The 18466-nt window shown below is 43.3% G+C and overlaps 1 protein-coding gene across 4 annotated transcripts in view; it reads left to right on the top strand.

The window, feature by feature from the left end:
• The window catches only part of RNF152 (ring finger protein 152), a 100464-nt gene extending 82637 nt beyond the window's left edge, over positions 1 to 17827 (top strand). For 3 of the 4 annotated variants that reach the window (XR_009521779.2, XR_009521780.2, XR_009521772.2), the window contains 3 exons: positions 7645 to 7792; positions 9193 to 9342; positions 17449 to 17827. The gene's annotated coding sequence lies outside the window, so the exon portion shown is untranslated. The remainder of the gene's footprint in view (positions 1 to 7644; positions 7793 to 9192; positions 9343 to 17448) is intronic. The other variant, XR_009521775.2, reaches the window with a different exon arrangement.
• The last annotated feature ends 639 nt before the right edge of the window (positions 17828 to 18466 follow it).

The following is an 18466-nucleotide window of genomic DNA, read 5'->3' as shown; positions in this document are numbered from 1 at the left end:
TTTAAGGCATTTAAAAGGTCTTAGCTCCTCCAGGAGCTTAGCCGGGACTGGATCCCATGTATAGTCTGATCTCGAGGCTTCTCTGTAGACTTAATGGGGGCCAGGGCGAAGGAGAAGGAAATCACGGGAGAGCCCTACACGCCAGTCTTGCCTGGGGATAACCCACGTTGGCAACCTCTTCAGATGACACTGGATGGCACAGGTGGTCTGCTTGTGGTGCAGGGCTGGAAGGAGAGGATGAGCCTGGGTCAGCTCCAAGCTCTTTGCCGTTCTGACCCCTCCCTGCGAAGGGGGCGCTGAGTGTGAGTAGTTGAAAGTCCCATGGGGATGGTGCAGGATGCACACATAGTGAGTGGAGCCAGGCCCGGTGTCCACTGCACCCCACCCTCACCCTCAATTCTTACATACTACCCCTCCAAATACCAGCCAGATTTCCTGAGATGAAAGCCTGTCTATCTGCCAGTGCGTTGTCTTTCTTAATGCTTGTTTCCAGTGATAATTATGGGAAGAGAAACCCATGTCCAGTGTCCACCATGTAGCTGGGGTAAATGGTGGCCCGGGAGGGGGTGGGGAGAAGGAACTGATCCAAGAATTAGACTGAGTCTCTGCTTTTCTTTATATAAGTTTGAAAACTTTTGCACAATTTTACTTGACCCAGAAAGTGATACAGCTGTGATTGGGTTCGGTCTCTCTCATTCCCCAAACCTACTGCTCCCTGCATTTCCATCTCTCTTCACACTATTAGACTTGATAAATGATTGTTTTTATTTTTAAAATTTATTTATTTATTTATTTTTGGCCGTGTTGGGTCTTTGTTGCTGCGCACGGGCTTTCTCTAGCTGTGGCGAGCGGGGGCTACACTTCGTTGCAGTGCACAGGCTTCTCATTGCGGTGGCTTCTCTTGTTGTGGAGCACGGGCTCTAGGCATGCGGGCTCAGTAGTTGTGGCTCGGGGCTGTACAGCACAGGTTCGGTAGTTGCGGCGCACGGGCTTAGTTGCTCCGTGGCATGTGGGATCTTCCCGGACCAGGGCTCGAACCCGTGTCCCCTGCATTGGCGGGCGGATTCTTAACCACTGTGCCACCAGGGAAGTCCCAATGTTTGTTTGTTTGTTTGTTTGTTTGTTTTGCGGTACGCGGGCCTCTCACTGTTGCGGCCTCTCCCGTTGCGGAGCACAGGCTCCGGACGCACAGGCTCAGCGGCCATGGCTCACGGGCCTAGCCGCTCCGCGGCATGTGGGATCTTCCCGGACCGGGGCACGAACCCGCGTCCCCTGCATCGGCAGGCGGACTCTCAACCACTGCGCCACCAGGGAAGCCCCCCAATGTTTGTTTTTATTATCATTATTATTCACAGGAGTAAATGGATGTATAGATGTACGTGTGTGCACGCATGCCTGTGTGTGTGTACACACATATATATGAATATTTCGTAGACTCTTGGTATAGTTTTTTTTTAAGGTTGAAAGAGTGAAGATCTTTCGAGAAAGATCAGAGTAGAGAAAAGTACTCAGATTTGGCTACAAAGAAAGGCTAGTCTGGGTAGAATCATGAGAGAAATTAGGGAGAAGGAAGCTCCCCTGCATCCATCGTTCCTCTGCTCAGAGTTCCCACTGGCTGATCGCCACGCACTGGGGCTGCTGAGACGAACAAGATGGAAACGGGCCCTGCCCTCGTGAGCCTCACAGCCTTGTAGCAAAGACAGGCATTAATAAATAACGTTCATGTCCAGTGCAAATGTACATGCTGTAACAGGGAAGCAGGTGGGCTGACCTGGTAGGTTCATGGTAGGGGATGTAGTCAGAAAAGCCTTTCTGGAGGAATTGTCTTCTAAGATCAGATCTGAAGGATAAATTGGGGTCAGTGAGGACCATTTGTGGAAACACTTTCAAGAAGGGACAAAGGAGGTATGAGGGTTTTTATGGAGACAGAGTTGGCTTTTCCTGTTAGGCCCCCTGCCATTCATGCATTGCCTTGTGTCGTGTTACACTGTGATTGATGATATTTCAGTATGACTCCCCAGTCCCCGAGAACGTCCACAAAGGAACATTTGACAAAAGCACAGCTATGGGGTCCATTTCACTGGTAGATATTTTCATCTGTCATCACCGTGTGGAACGGGCTCCACAGTGGACATTTCACCTCCTTGTGCCCACATAACACGCAGTTATTTTCTTCTGCCTTCGCCATGTGCAGAAGAAGAGGACACGGAATCTTATGTCCCAATACTTATTCGTTTCAGAATCAAACAGATTCAGAGCCCGATATTGCTGACAACCTGTCTAAAGTAAGTGTTGAGAAAAGCATTTCCCAAGTTATATTTTGAGAGATTAGTAGGTGTTATATGAAAAATGTTTTATGATTTGAATAAGCTGGGAAAATACTGGGTTAAGCAGGGGTTGGTTTTTTGTTGGTTTTTTGTTTTTGTTTTGTTTTTGTTTTGCGGTATGCGGGTCTCTTACTGTTGTGGCTTCTCCCGTTGCGGAGCACAGGCTCTGGACGCGCAGGCCCAGCGGCCATGGCTTACGGGCCCAGCCGCTCCGCGGCATGTGGGATCTTCCCGGACTGGGGCACGAACCCGCGTCCCCTGCATCGGCAGGCGGACTCTCAACCACTGTGCCCCCAGGGAAGCCCCAGCAGGGTTTTTTTTAACTGTAGAAATTTTCAGAGACTTTAACATGTGTATTAGTTCTCTAGGGAAACAGAACCAGTAGAGTGTGTGTGTGTGTGTGTGTGTGTGTGTGTGTGAGTGTGTGTGTATTCTCTCTCTATATATAGACCCTTGAACAACACAGGGGTTAGGGGCACTGACTCCCCACTCGGTTAAAAATCTGCCTATAACTTTACAGTTGGCCCTCCATATCTGCAGTTTTCCCATCTGTGGGTTTAACCAGCCCTGGATCACCGGATCACGTAGTACCGTAGTACACATTTATTGAAAAAAATCTGTGTATAAGTCGAAACACTTGCAGTTCAAACATATAAGTGTGTATGCATCTACATGAGATCTCTCTCTCTCTCTGTATACATATACACACACATAGAGTGTATACATACATATATCTGTGCATATAGATTATATATACAGATATATCATACATAGTATATACACATATCTGCAAGTATGTATGTACCATCTAGAGAGAGATTTATTTTAAGGAATTGTAGAGGCTATGGCAAGTCCCTAATCTTCAGAGCAGGCTGCAGACCCAGGGAAGAGTTGATGGCGGCAGCTTGAGTCCAAAGGCTGCCTTCTGGCAGAGTTCCCTCTTCCTCAGGGGTGGTCAGTCTTTTTTCTCTTAAGATCATCAACTGATTGAATGGGCCCACCCACGTTACAGAGAACAGTCTGCTTTACTCAAAGTTTACTGATTTAAATGTTAATGTCATATAAAAAATACTTTCGCAGCAGCATCCAGACCAATGTTTGATCAAATACTTGGCTGTTGTGACCTACCCTAGTTGGCACATAAAATTAACTATCATAATATGCTCAAGAGCCTTGCAAATCTGTCAGAGGGGAACATAATGCACATCACTTTTCCCCAACTTATCTGAGTAAAAAACTCATTGTTTTCAGGATACCTATGAACATCTGGTAGAACACAGTTTGGGGAATATTGACGTTGAAAATGATTCACAATTAGGACTCACCCCACATCATCCAAATCTGGCCTCCAAAATGCATTAAGTGCTTATTATTATGTAATAAAATTAAACCATTAGCTCACGTTTGTTTTTTTATTTTAAATCAATGTCAACGCAAATGTAAAAATAACCCAGTACCTGTATTAGAGTTACCTTGATGGTATATTGTGAGCAGTTCACATGCTAAAATTCCATGTACTGCCCACGTTACCAATGAAATGTTCTCACATTAGCAAATCATGGGGGGTGGGAGGGGAGTATGTATACATCTGCTGTAGTAATAAGGGTACGGATGATTCATACTTGAACACAATGCATAGAGACCAGAGAGGTTTGGGAAAATTATAGCCTAAAAATTCATAAATATTCATTACTACATACTGTGGGGTTAAAAACAACCCACAACAAACTAAATTGATAATGATGAGCAAAACCAACAATAATTTGCTATTAAGAAGCAAGAAGAGCAGCAATTAAAGAACATGACCGTTCAAGGCAGTGCTGACAATGAATACGGATCCTTCCCCCAAACTGTAGGAATTCAGCTATTTGCACATGCACATGTGCAGTAGGAGCCTTGCAATGTTAATAAAACACTGAATTAGCAAAATACTAAATTGGAGGCAGACATAAACTCTCTCCGCTCTCAAAGGCACTAATTTTAGTTTAAAAATACTGAACTTAGCAAAACATATGTAGTCAGTTATTAATGAATTGATCTCATTCAGGCAGGTAAGAAAAAGTTTTGGGATTAGAGAGTATGCCCACAGTGGGCAGAGGGCCATACCCTGAGAACTACTGCATAGAGAATTAGGCAAACAAAAGAATTTACAAGCATATACAAAACACATAAATTAAAAAGAAAACCTTTTTCCATTTCACAGAGCATCATTTTAATAGAAATATAAATTTCGTGGAATGAAATCAATAGTTGTAATAGAGCAGTCCCTGATGATCTGCAAGGAATACATTCCAAGACCCCCAGTGGATGCCTGAAACCATGAATAATACTGAACCCTGTATATACCATGTGTTTTCCTGTACATACATATGATAAAGTTGTGTTTATAAATTAGGCACAGTAAGAGGTTAACAGCAGCAACTAATAATAAAAAAGAACAATTACAATATACTGTAATAAAAGTTATGTGAATGTGGTCTTTCCCTCTCTCTCTCAAAATATCTTATTGTACAAAGTTAATGCCTTTTCCATCTTAACTAAGAATTTATCAAGCACTATGGCCGTAACTTTTGCAGTTTGAGGTACGACAACAGAACCAGCATGAATTTCTTTTTCCTTCTTCACAATTTCACGGACAGAAGATTTATTCTTACTGTAAATCTTAGCAACCTCAGCATATGCTTTTTTCTTTCCTTATGAAATTGCAAATTTAAAGGAAGCACTTTATGGCTTGTCTTTGACATATCTGAATTGCCAGCATCACTACTCTTGGCCTTTGGAGCCATTATTAACTAACATAAGGGTTACCTGAACACAAGTAATATGATACCATGACAGTTGATCCCATAATGGAGATGGCTCCTAAGTGACCAACGGGTGAGATACAAAGGGATGATGATTCAGGTCCTGGTACCACTGACAGAGGAGACCCTGTAGAGCCTGCCTGGGATCTATCCCTGGTAGGCTGGGATCTCTCTGTGCTTTGCACTCGCCATTGCATCCAGTGCCTAGTGGAGTGATCGATGGTCTGTAAGGATTCGCTGAATGAATGAGTGTCTGTGTCATCCTGTCTGCTGAGGTAACTCAGTAACACTAGGCTCTGGTGCACTGACACTTTTGGGATATGCGGTGTGGTTGGAGCTCTCTTCTTTGCAGATCTCATCACTTCCTGGACTTAGATTCTTGCTATTGCTGTGGGGAATAGTTTGCTTCCTCCATCCTGTCCATCAAACCCACTCTAACGAGTTGTTCCTGTTCAGCTGTCTTCCTGCAATAAAGTCATTTCCTCTTCCTCAAAATGTTCCTGCTCAAGGCTGACTGGCTTGGCAACTTCGCTTGTTAATCAGAATTCACTAATGTGAAGTCTGCACCAACCCTCTCACTTTGACCACTTATAGATCTTGTACATTCCTCATAGTCCATTTGCTTGAATACATGAACACGCTTTATTTTGTTGTATTGAATTGCAGTACATGGTGTGTGCTTAAGAAGGAGGGGACAAGACCTGGATTAGGGTGATGCAAGTGAGACCTCCAGGGCAAACTGTTTAAGGAGACACTCTTGAGAGCCTCCCTCTTCTCACCCTTGTCCCAGCTCTGGGAGGAGGAAGGGAGGGTGTGTGTGTGTGTGTGTGTGTGTGTGTGTGTGTGTGTGTGTGTGAGTCTTGACTGTGACTGGATTGAGTGTAAGGTCCAAATACATCTCACTTGTTTCCCCCACAGCTGCCAAGGTAGTCTTCCAAACAAAGTACGTGCTCAGTTAATACTGCATATGCCGACGTAGAAAATAATGCAAATTACAAGGTCATACTTTATCTTCCCAGTTGAAAGATCTAAAAAAGAAAAATGCAATTTAGGCCAACTTGAATATATAAACTTTTATAAGCATAGATGTCAAAGTTTACTTTAAATGTAATTTACCTTAATTGTACAATACATTCGAAATCCTAGGTGATTTTTCTCTTTTGCCTCTTAAAAGAACAGTTCTGTCAGGTGACCTCCGTAAGAATCTAAAACCAGCAGTCTCCTCATCTGATAATAATAGTCCATGATTTATAGGGTTGTTGTGAGGATTAAAACAGTTAATGAAAATATTGGACATAGAACAGTGCCTGGTATATTGTGGGGTCTCAACAAAGGATGGTTAGGGGCTTCCCTGGTGGCGCAGTGGTTAAGAATCCGCCTGCCAATGCAGGGGACACAGGTTTGAGCCCTGTCTGGGAAGATCCCACATGCTGTAGAGCAACTAAGCCCGTGCACCACAACTACTGAGCCTGTGCTCTAGAGTCTGTGAGCCACAACTACTGAGCCCGTGAGCCACAACTACTGAAGCCCACGCGCCTAGAGCCCATGCTCCGCAACAAAAGAAGCCACCGCAATGAGAAGCCCGTGCACTGCAACGAAGAGTAACCCCTGCTTGCTGCAACTAGAGAAAGCCCGCGTGCAGCAACGAAGACCCAACGCAGCCAAAAATAAATAAATAAATAACAAATAAATTAATTTAAAAAGAAAGAAGGGTCTTCTCATTCCAAGTGCAAATATTCAACCTAGATTAAAAAAAACCACAAAACAAAGGATGGTTATATACGTGTGTGTGTTTCTAGCTCATGTGTCTAACCCAAGTAGAAACTTTTTATTCAAAATATATTAGGAAAGACAATAAGGATGTGAAAATTTGGGCTACTTTCTCCTTTCTGAGGGGTAACTTTTTCAGGTGTAACAACCTTATTTTCTCTTTGGGCACATACAGTGATTGTCAAGTGACTGTCACTGTTCCTTTTTTTGGGATACGTGGGCTTCTCACTGCTGTGGCCTCTCCCGTTGCGGAGCACAGGCTCCGGACGCGCAGGCTCAGCGGCCATGGCTCACAGGCCCAGCCGCTCCGCGGCATGTGGGATCTTCCCGGACCGGGGTACGAACCCGCGTCCCCTGCATCGGCAGGCGGACTCTCAACCACTGCGCCGCCAGGGAAGCCCCACTGTCACTTTTAAAAAGACCCACATTCAAATCTCAGTGGAGGGCTCTAGAAATATAAGGTGAGTTGAAGCTATGGAAAAAGGCAGTTGGGAGACAAAGCCTCAAAAATAATAATAACTCTCTGTACAAATATGACTCCCTTTATTTCTTGAAATTTTTCATGCCTTTTGAGTGAGGTTTTTCTGCTCTTCTTACTTTTTCTGAAACAAAAAGCCTGTCTCTCATTTCATTACAGTCTCCGCTTTGCTCTTCAAGACTGAGTGACTTTAGGTGTGTCTAATTCAACTGGATTTATTTGAGAAGCTCAAGCACTAATTTATTTATTCCATTTATTTTTACAGCATGCCCATTACCCAGGGATTCTGAGCACGTATAAATGATCTGCTTGGGATTGGCAAACAAAAACTGGTGATGGATGGAGAGTGAGCAAACAGTCTAAAAGCATTCGTCACAAGGACCCTTCCCTTCCAGAAATGCTTGGTTAAGCAGGTTAGTCTTGCAGTTTTCTTGGATCCTGACATTTTAGGTTCACACTGCTTGCCTTTTTATTTGACATACACAACAAGAGAAGTTCCTGGGTGAAGGTGGAGCAGTCAGAGAGGGGCCCTGTGCAGGGCAAAGTTGGGGACCTGGAAGTGAAGGGCGCCCCCAACCCTTCTACAAAGGCCTGGGCTCTGTCCCTGGAGGTCTATTTATTTTATGATTCACAAATGGAAAGGCTCTGGGGTGGATGAACCTGTATGCCTTTGAAGGGTCTCTAGTAGTTTCAATCTGCGTTCAAGGAGGGAAAAAAGAAAGATGCTGGTCCCCACTACGGGGCACCAGGAAGGAACAAACCAGAGAGAACCCAGATTCAAGCTCTACTGAAGGTTCCCATTCAGGAGAAAACCACTGACATCAAAACCAGCAAAGAGGAACCAAGATGCTGTCCCTGTTCCTCCTTTTCAGTCCCTCCTTGGCTAAGGAGGCCGTTAGGACAGCATGCTGTCCCTGTCACTTGCTGTCAGCCTTTGAGCAGGTCATGTCATCTCTCTGGACCTCCATTTTCTTATCTGTAAAATGAAGAAGTTGACCTGCGGTACAGGTTTTCAAAAATGTTCCCTGGGACCCTTGGGAGCCACCAGGGGAGGACCAAGGATGGCCACAGTAACCAGCAGGCGTTTGTTTTGTCAGGTAAAAGGAGTTCTGCTGGAGAAATAAACTTGGAAATCACTCTTCTGGGTGATTTCTAAGGTGCTTTCCAGTCCTTGGCTACTTTTTTTCCAGCCAGGCTTTTCCCACTAATTCAGTTGACTCTGATTTGGGTCTGAACTCAAAGTTTTGGCAGTCTTTCCCATGGGGGTTCAGGATATAAATCGCCAAAATAACCTTGTTTAAGGCTGTTTCCTCTGCCAGCTGACTGTGGGGGGGGGGGGGCGCCTGGAGGCTATTTGTCATTTTCACAAAGTTTGATGGGATAAAGCGGGTGGTTTTAGAAAAGCAGCATCAGAACAACGTGCCTTCGAATGGGGCTCTCAGCCCAAAGTGCTCTCTAAATGGAAAATATTATTACAGCAGGACTAATCCCTTTTTACAGCAATAAAACACAGACCCACTCATATAAATACACTGGTGCAATCAGCCAGATTTGACTCCGAATGGAAAATATTTTTTGACAGGTAGGTCTGGGAGCCACAAATAAATGACGACCTGAGCAGCAGGTGGAAGATGTGACTCTGTCTTTTTGAAGGGACTCATGTTTGGGATGCAGGTGAATGGAGACACCAGACACAATCAGTGTGTACAAATGGGCTGAACAACAGCTCACCTCCCAGCTCTGCAGATGGTAGAGGAGACTGAAAGCAAATTAAGCCTAAATGGGTCACCAAATGCTTTTTGGTTTTCCTTAGTGATCAAGACAGATCTTCATGGCCTGATCAGTCTTTTCATCTAACGCAGAGATTTTACAGATGTTTACCCCTACCACAGGGAGGAGGTGACGGCATCTTGTCAGGCACACCATAAATTTTCTTTATTAACTGTGCCAGAGGTGTGTGTGGGTAAGTAGATTCCCTGCTTATTTAAAAAGCAAACCAGAAAGAGCTCTGCATTCCTTCCCGTTTGCTGGGCCATTTGTGTCTAGATCAATGACTTAGAGAATTCTACAGACTGCTAAAGCTTTCATCTTCTTTGAAGTTTTCCATTCCCCTGAAGGATAGCCCGTTGCCAAGTGGACTTTCATTTCCTGGGGATGCACAAATAATAAAATTGTTTTGGACTATGATGTCATGGGATGGGGCTGGAGGGTACACCTGGGCCAGAGTGAGAAGATTCGGGTCTACCCTGGGGCTTTGCAGCTTGCTATCTGTGTAGCCTTGGGAAAAATGAGTTCACTTCTTTGAACCTCAGTTTCTTCATCTGTCAGATGGGGATGATAAAATATTTACTACCTCACATACTTACCCTGAGGATCAAACAAGATAATGAAGTTTGTGAAAATGATTAAGCTTAAAAATAGGTCACTATTCATAAATAGTATTAATGAAATACTTCGGTTGCTAATGAATGCTCAATAAACACCTGTTAAGTGAATGACTATAAAGACCAGAAAGAATGATAAAAGAAGCACCACGTTTGTTTATTTTTCTTCTACATCCTTGCCACCAATGCCCCAGTTTAGATGCTTTTCAGGAGATTCCAATCGCCACTAGCCAAGGCTAAAGTCCCTGTCTTCTGCTCTGTCTCTGTCACTAGCTTTGTATCCTCTTCACTAAAGCTAGTGTGTTCTCTGCGCACGCCCCTCTCCTGAATAAGCCCTGCACTGGCTCCATCTTAGCATTAAGACCAGGGTCTCGGTACCCGAGCATCACACACAGGGCTCCTCATTCCTCTCCCTCCCTACTTCTCTAGTCTGTTTTTAAGGTCCAGCAGTGTTAAAGGATTTTCAATGTTCCCTGAATGCAATTGTCCACACACTGTCTCTCCCTCCCAGCCATTCTCGTCTGACTAGGAAACTCCCACTCAGTTTTTCAGTGTAGATGTTATAGATGCAAGGAAGGTTTCCTGACCGTATGAGAGAGGGTTCACCAGTTCCTCCTCTGTGGTACCAGTATCTTACGTACTTCTCTTCTTGTGCTCATCACTCTTGTAGAACTCACTGGCTTACACACCTCTCTTTCCTAGGGATTGTGATCAGCCTGTATAAGGGGTCTGTAGAGAGGGTTCTTACTTGTATCTATTGTCTCACCTGGACTCCTTGTACAGTGCTTGGCTAGTGAAACAGTTGATGCTCTCAGGGGCTAATATGAAGAATGTCATGGTTACTGCCCCCATTCAATGGATTGGCTTCCTCCTTTTTTTCCCTTCCTCCCTCTGTTCATTTTCCCCTCCTTTTCTTCATTCCTTCCAAGTATTACTTTTGACTTTCTTACTGAGAGTTGTCACTGTGGTCTTGTTGTGTACTGTATCCTCTGCTTCCAACCTTCCGTCTATCTCAGAGGGAGATGTGCCTGGGCTCTTCCTCTACTTCTAGTAGCCCTGGTTCACCTGTCAGTCCCTGGTTAGTAAATAGTATTTACTAGCAAGGACTTATTTAAAGAAATTATTTAGATTATTTTAAAATTATTTAGAATATACATATGATGTATATACATAACCAGTCCTAGTTATGTTTCAAGAAAATTAAATTACTAAAAGTTTTCTGAATAAATGGGTGCTACTGTGTTCATGTATACTCATGTTATATGTAACATTAGATATTAGTGTATGTACGAATTATTACTATCCTGGTTTTTCAGATGAGGATTCTAAGGAACAGGAAGGTCAAATAACATTCCTGGAGCCCCATGAGTAGTTAATGGTAGTGCCAGGGTTCAAATCCAGGCAGTCTGAAAGCCATAGATTTGGATAAATCAGGATCCTTTCTCTTTAAGAGAATTAAAATGTTGAATGTTTTATCCTTGGTGGTTTTTATGCTAAAGCATTATCCTTTTTGTAAATATTTACCACTAAAATATGAAAAGGGGTGAAGGAAGCATGAGGAAAGGAACAAAGTAAAAAGTAGATGGGCTATTTGCTACAGCACAGATGGATCTGAAACCCTTTTGCTTAGTGTAATAGGCCAGACACAGAAGAACGGATATTGTCTGATTCCACTCACATAAGGGGCCCAGAGCAGTCAAGTTCATAGAGACAGGAAGTTGAATAGAGATTACCAGGGAGTAGGGGGAGGGAGGAATGGGAAGTTGAATAGAGATTACCAGGGCGTAGGGGGAGGGAGGAATGGGAGTTACTGTTTAATGGGTACTTGGTTTCTATTTGGGATGATGAGAAGGTTCCGGAAGTGGACGCTGGTGACGGTTGCACCACACTGCGAATGTGCTAAATGCCACTGAACGGTGCACCTTAAAATGGTTAAAGTGGTAAATAGTGTGTATATTTTACCACAATAAAAAAATAAAATAAGAAGTAAATGGGGGGCTACCCTGGTGGCGCAGTGGTTAAGAATCTGCCTGCCAATGCCTGGGACACGGGTTCGAGCCCTGGTCCGGGAAGATCCCACATGCTGCGGAGCAACTAAGCCCGTGCACCACAACTACTGAGCCTGCGCTCTAGAGCCTGCACGCCACAACTACTGAGCCCGCGAGCCACAGCTACTGAAGCCTGTGCACCTAGATCCCAGGCTCTGCAACAAGAGAAGCCACCGCAATGAGAAGCCTGTGCACCGCAACCCAGAGTAGCCCCTGCTCGCCACAACTAGAGGAAGCCCGCGCTCAGCAATGAAGACCCAACACAGCCAAAAATAAATAAATAAAATTAATTAATTTTTAAAAAAGTAAATGGGGAGGAATGCCACAACAGTTTTATAATCCTGGGCAAAAGCTTCCTCTGGAGGCAGCTGAAGAGGCACTAACCGTGATTGAGGGCGCTGCCATTTGCTCTCAGCAAACAGAGTTTAATTAATCACAGCCAACCCCTCTTCCACGGCTCTGACCGGTGGGTGTGGTGGCTCAGGACGATTACTGTTGACAGAGCAAAATCATGGCGGGGCGGGGAATGCGTATCTTAAATGTCCTCTTCAAAATTAAGGAATTATGCAAAGTCAGCGCACTACATCTAGTATCAATTTAATCAGGGCTAAATATATTCTGCAGAGAGTAAAATGAGTCACTTGAAATGCAGAGGCTCGGGGGACAGGAGAAGAAAGAACTTTCCCAAGCTGCCCGCCTCGCTGACTGGGTCAGAGCGCACAGCAGTCGTCCAGGTCAGCCAGAAACTGGTCTTATCGTGTGGCATGTGGGATCATAATTCCCCGACCAGGGATTGAACCCATGCCCCCTGCAGTGGAATCGCCGAGTCCTGTGCACCGGACCGCCAGGGAAGTCCTCAGAAACCGTTTTATTTGACCTGCAGCCCCGTTTATCTTAGTTGTCAATATTTTAAAAATCTGGTATTTCTTACAAATATCTGGGTTTCTACCTTTTCTTGAATAATCTGAAGGTCCAGTAACCCGGGCCCCGCACTCCCACGCAGCAGGTGGACATGTGGAAGTAATATTTCTCTCCTGTGCTAGTGTCACTCAGCTCACATTCTCTGCTTGGCCCTATGGACATCTGGGTTCCTATCTCAGAGGCAAGTCTTAGTTTTCCTTTCTCTCTCCTCCTCGATAAAATTTTGCCCAGTCCCTCCTCTGGCAGCTTTTCATTTCTGTGCCCCTTACTGTGTCCACACTACTCTTGGATTATCATGTGTTACCTTTTATAATGTAATACTGACATGACAGAAAGTTCCAGACTTTCTGAAACAGAAAATTATTTTGCACAATTCTCTCTTTATTTCTGCTTCAGAAGACACAGTCACTTGGACCCCAACTAGACTGTAAGACCCTCAAGTACATAGACTACACCTTAAAACATTTGATTTTTCTAACACCAAGGATGGGTTGGATTGGTGTCAATTATGAATCAATAGGTTTGGGAATGTCTTTAAGGATGACTCATGAGTTCAGCTGGTTAAAGCATCATGCTCTTGTAGCAAAGGACATGGACTTCATCGTTTGGCAAGTCAATCCATTTGCCATAACCTGTGGTCATGGATCATGTCTCATCTTCTGGCCAATTATCTGTTCTTGCGCAAAGGGCAGAAAGTATCATGGACTCATGCAAATCCATCCCTCAGTCCTGGTGAAGAAGTCTAGGTGCTGGGATTCAGCAATAATCAAAACACACAGAAGAGGCTCTGTCCTCTTGAAAGTGCATTTTTGTGGGGAAGATAGACAATAAAATTAACAAATCACAAAAACAATAGGTATATACTATAACTTCAGGTGATAATTAGTGTCATGGGGAAATTAAGGCCCACTGAAAAGATAGTGTGGCTGGCGTGTGGGGTAGGGTGCCTAGGGAAGGCCCCAAGAACCAAGATTTTGAATAAAAATGTTTTGAGTTCTAGTACATGGCAGATGCTGTGGGAAGTGGGACAGGGTGGGATTATGATATCGATTGTACTCCCCCAAAATTTTACAATGGAGGAAAGAGATGGAGAATATATGGACAATAAACAAGGTTAAATGTGATTTTTATAAAATAGGAGTTAATATTTGCTATCAGCCACGTGCCAGGCTTTGTGCTAAGCACTTTCTATGATTTAACTTATTCAACTTTCACAATCACGGGCTACCTCAGTTTTCAAAAAGACAAACATAGGTGGTGTGACTCAGAGAAGGTAAGCGATTTGTCCAAGGTAACACAGCTAGGAAGCAGCAGAGCTGGGGCTCAAGCCCAGTTCTCTGCCTCCAAGGTTATGCTCTTAACCACTGTGCCCTGTTGACTTCTCTAAATGTTATAATATCACAACAGAGTTGTAACTAAAAGGTGAGCCTACTACTTAGGAGAAGGGAAATCAAGGAAAGCTTCTTGGAGGGAGTGGCATTTGACCAAGGCCTAGATGACTTACAGTCAACCTTTGAAAAACATGGGGGTGAATCTGCATATAATTTATAGTCAGCCTTGCATATCTGAGGTTCCTCCACATCCGTGGATTCAACCAGCTGTGAACTGTGTAGTGTTGTAGCATTTACTTGAAAAAAAATCCAGATATAAGTGGACCCATGCAGTTGAAACCCATGTTATTCAAGGGTCAACTGCACTAGGATTCAAGGAGAGGCATTTGAGGAAGTTCTACTATAAACAGGTGTGGAGTCAAAGAGGCATAGGCCACGTCTGGGGAGGACAAGACATTTGTATTTGGCTAGAATTGCTGAATAGAAACAAACTTGGAAAGAGAATTTGAGGTCAGATCACAGAAGTTCTTAAATGCCAGGCAAAAGAGTTTGAATTTGTTGAAAAAAGCAATAGTAGCTATTGAAACTTTTGAGCAAAGTAGAAAGAGGAAAGGCTGTGTCTTAAACAAAATAAACCAGCCAGCTATGTGAAGATTAGATGAGATTGGGACAGTCTGGTCAGGAAGATGGGTTAGGAGCCTTGACAATGGCAGTGTCAGTGGAATGGAAAAGCATGAAAGGAGCTGTCATTTTAGGAGCAGAATGGATAGCATTTGCAATGAATATGGGAGGGACGGGGAGGGGATCGGGAGGGAAGGATAAAAGATAACTCAACCTGGTGAAAAGTCTAGATAATTCTTTATTTTCTTAAAATTTATACTTTGTTTCTTCTTTTAACACTTATCTTTGATCGCCAGACAGGAGTCAAAAAAGGAATTTTACTGCAGACTCTTTTTGTGAAATTCAGCAAATGCCAGTGGAACAAAGCTACTTAAATTATGAGCTGCAAAGCTTCAAATCTCTTCTCCCAATGAAAATCTCATTAGCCTGCCATTTGAAAAGTAGTGCATTTAAATCTGACTTTGTTTGGCTTGTACGGTTTGATCCCTTTAAAGTGATAGTTTTTTAGGAGTGAGGCAGGAAACCTGAAATTTCAATTAGATAAGCCAGAGGTTTACCTGTTGGAGGAGAGAAGTATTACCTTCTTGTTGCTAGGTGATGGGTCTCTAAAGCAATAGCTCAGTCTTAAAGGATCAGAGCTCTTTTTAAATTCCTTTTCTTTTGAAGATAAACATCAATTTAAAACTAACCCCAGGACTTCCCTGGTGGCACAGTGGTTAAGAATCCGCCTGCCAGTGCAGGGGACACGGGTTCGAGCCCTGGTCCAGGAAGATCCCACATGCCATGGAGCAACTAAGCCCGTGCGCCACAACGACTGAGCTTGTGCTCTAGAGCCCACAAGCCACAACTACTGAGCCCGCGTGCCACAACTACTGAAGCCCGCGCACCTAGAGCCCGTGCTCTGCAACAAGAGAAGCCACCGCAATGAGAAGCCCATGCACCACAACGAAGAGTAGCCCCCACTCGCCGCAACCAGAGAAAGCCCGCACACAGCAACAAAGACCCAACGTAGCCAAAAATAAATAAATACATAAATAAATTTATTAAAAACAACAACAACAACAGCAAAAGATAAACACAGAAAACTAACCTCAAAGGCCCTGCTCTGGTTCTGTAAGGAATAAAACAACCTGTCATAAATCCACCAAACCTTGTGCTCACCCCTTCCTCAAACTAGAGAGCCCTGACTTACATGAATGACCAGCCTTTACTGTATCCATAGGATATGGGCAAGGACAGTGACGACCAAGGTTAATGCTAGGAGTCGTTCTCCCTGCTTTGTATGCTTCTTTGCATCACAATTCTATGGTGTATGTACTATTTTTCTTCCTTTTGATGGGTGATGTGATAGTTAATTTTATGTGTCAACTTGGCTAAGCCATAGTGCCCGGTTGTTTGGTCAAACGCTAGTCTAGCTATTGCTCTTTTTTAGACATTTACTTTTTTAGACATTTAAACCAGTAGACTGTGAGTAAAGTGGGGTTTTCTCCATAATTTGGGTGAGCCTCATCCAATCAATTGAAAGCCTTAAGAGCAGAAACTGAGGTCACCCTCGAAGAAGAAATTATACTCAAGAGTGCAACATAGAAAGCTTGCTTGAGTTTCCAGCCTGCTGCCCTGGGGAGCTCTGACTCAAGACTGCAACATTGACTCATCAGAATCCTGCCTGCCAGCCTGTCCTACAGATTTCAGACTTGCCAGCTCCCACAGTGGTGTGAGCCAATTCCTCAAAATCTCTCTCTCTTTCTCTAAAATATCTGTATCTATACCTATATTCATATCTAATACAGCTGGAGAAACTGAGGCTTACATGGACTAACTTGTTCAAGGTTACACAGGTGATAAGTAGTAATTGGTAGAAGCAGGACTCCAGGGAAGTCTGCCCTTCTAATGAGTAGGCTATTCTCCTCCTGCCCAAGGACAGAGAGTTACTCATGAAAATTATATTCAAACTCAATAGCAAAGCCCAGATGAAACAAAATTTTAAATGACTTTTCCAAATTAAGAGATGTAGATGCTAAAAGAGATTCTTTGGTTTTCCACCTTGTTACACTTGCTCTCATCTCTGAGGGAAGAGCTCTAATCTGAGTTGGCCCGGGAGGTATATTGTTCTCTTTTTCCTGAACCTCTTTTTTGACCTGGCCCCATGAGTCCCAGGCCTGCAATTCCCTACAACTGGTTCTAACAATGATTCACTCATACTTTTGGCTTAAGGAAGAGGAAGATAGTGTGGGTTTGAGTCCTGGGAGAGAGAGATTCACAACAATATCACAAACATCTTTCTCTTCTCTTAAAGATGCAGGGGTTTGGTCCCCATGGAGATTAGGGTTATATATGAAATTTATGAGGCCACTTTAAGATAGGAAAGCATAGCCCCCAGAGGTAGAATGTACGTAGGACAGCCTAGAGGATGAAAGAAGTGTGCATCTCCAGGTCCCAGAACTGCATGATAGGTAGTGATGCAGCAAGATGCCATCTTCCCTGGACTGCATTCACTGGGAACAGTCAGATCTGAGTGTATGTGGAGCTCAGGACCAATGAGGAACTTCTCTTATAAAAGAGCAATTTCTGGGGGATTCTCACCTAAAAACCTGTACCCTAGTAATGGGATATTGGGGTAGTTGTTTGCACAAATAATTTCCTTCTCTTCCCTTGAGTCATTCTCTCTCGCACTGACTCTGGGCTTGGACATGTGAGTTGTTTTGATCAATGGGACACAATCACAGACTCGAAAAGTTGTTTAACACTGGCACTTGTTCCCTAGGTTTCGTGGAACCCTGAGACCTTCATGTGAAGATGTCCATGCTAGCCTATTGGAGAATGAGAAGCCACATGGAGAAGAGATGCACCATCCCAGCTGCAGGGCCCTAGACAAACCAGATTGCCAACCACCAGTCTTGTGAGTGAGGTCCTCTCCCCAGCTGACCCCAGCACATGTGAATGTCCAACAAAGATCAGCTGAGCCAACCAAGAAGAAACTTCCAGCTGGCTCACAGAATTGTGAGCTAAATAAAATGGTGGTTGTTTCAAGCTACTTCATTTCAGGGAAGTTTGTTATGCAGCATAAGCTAACTGGTAGATACTAGTCCCCTTCAATAAATAAAGATACTATTTCCTCCTAACAAGATTCAAAAACATGTCTATCAGCTTAAATAGACCCAACACATGCATGAGCTGTTAACCTTATGGAAGGAACTTGAATTTATTTCTTTTCTATACTTTATATGATTTGTGATTTATACTTCAGCAATCCAATTATTACAACATACCAATATCAAAGCATAGTAGCTTTTTCTAAAGTCAAAATTCAACAAGCGTATTTCATAATTTAGAGTTTCCTTTGTATCTTGATGTTAGTGTGATTAAAGGCCATAGTGATGTCAATATTAATAATGTTTAGAATTTACATACTTCACATTTCCAAAAGTATCCAACAGCTGGATAATTAGACATTTTCAACAATACTTTTGCAAGTGGAAGAGTATATATTCTAATATGCCATCAGCAATTCTATTCCTGTTTGGTTCATTATTTATCCACAGCACCTAGAACCTGGAACTTAGTAGGTGCTCAATAAATTTTTTTTTAATGAATGGATGAATGAATGAATATGGACCCAAAAGACTTGATTAAGTGCATAACTGCCTTTTGGATAGTGTAAAACATTTTTTTCATATTTTTTATTCTCTATCAAATGGATTGTTGCCTTCACTCTACTTAATTATCTTTCCAGTAAGACTACTAATGTTAAAATATTTAAATAACTTCTTTTTAGAAGTAAT

This window comes from Delphinus delphis, chromosome 13 (assembly GCF_949987515.2).
Source record: "Delphinus delphis chromosome 13, mDelDel1.2, whole genome shotgun sequence".
Taxonomy (NCBI): domain Eukaryota; kingdom Metazoa; phylum Chordata; class Mammalia; order Artiodactyla; family Delphinidae; genus Delphinus; species Delphinus delphis.
Note: the sequence above shows the minus strand (reverse complement) of the source record. Positions and strands in the feature narration are given on the sequence as shown.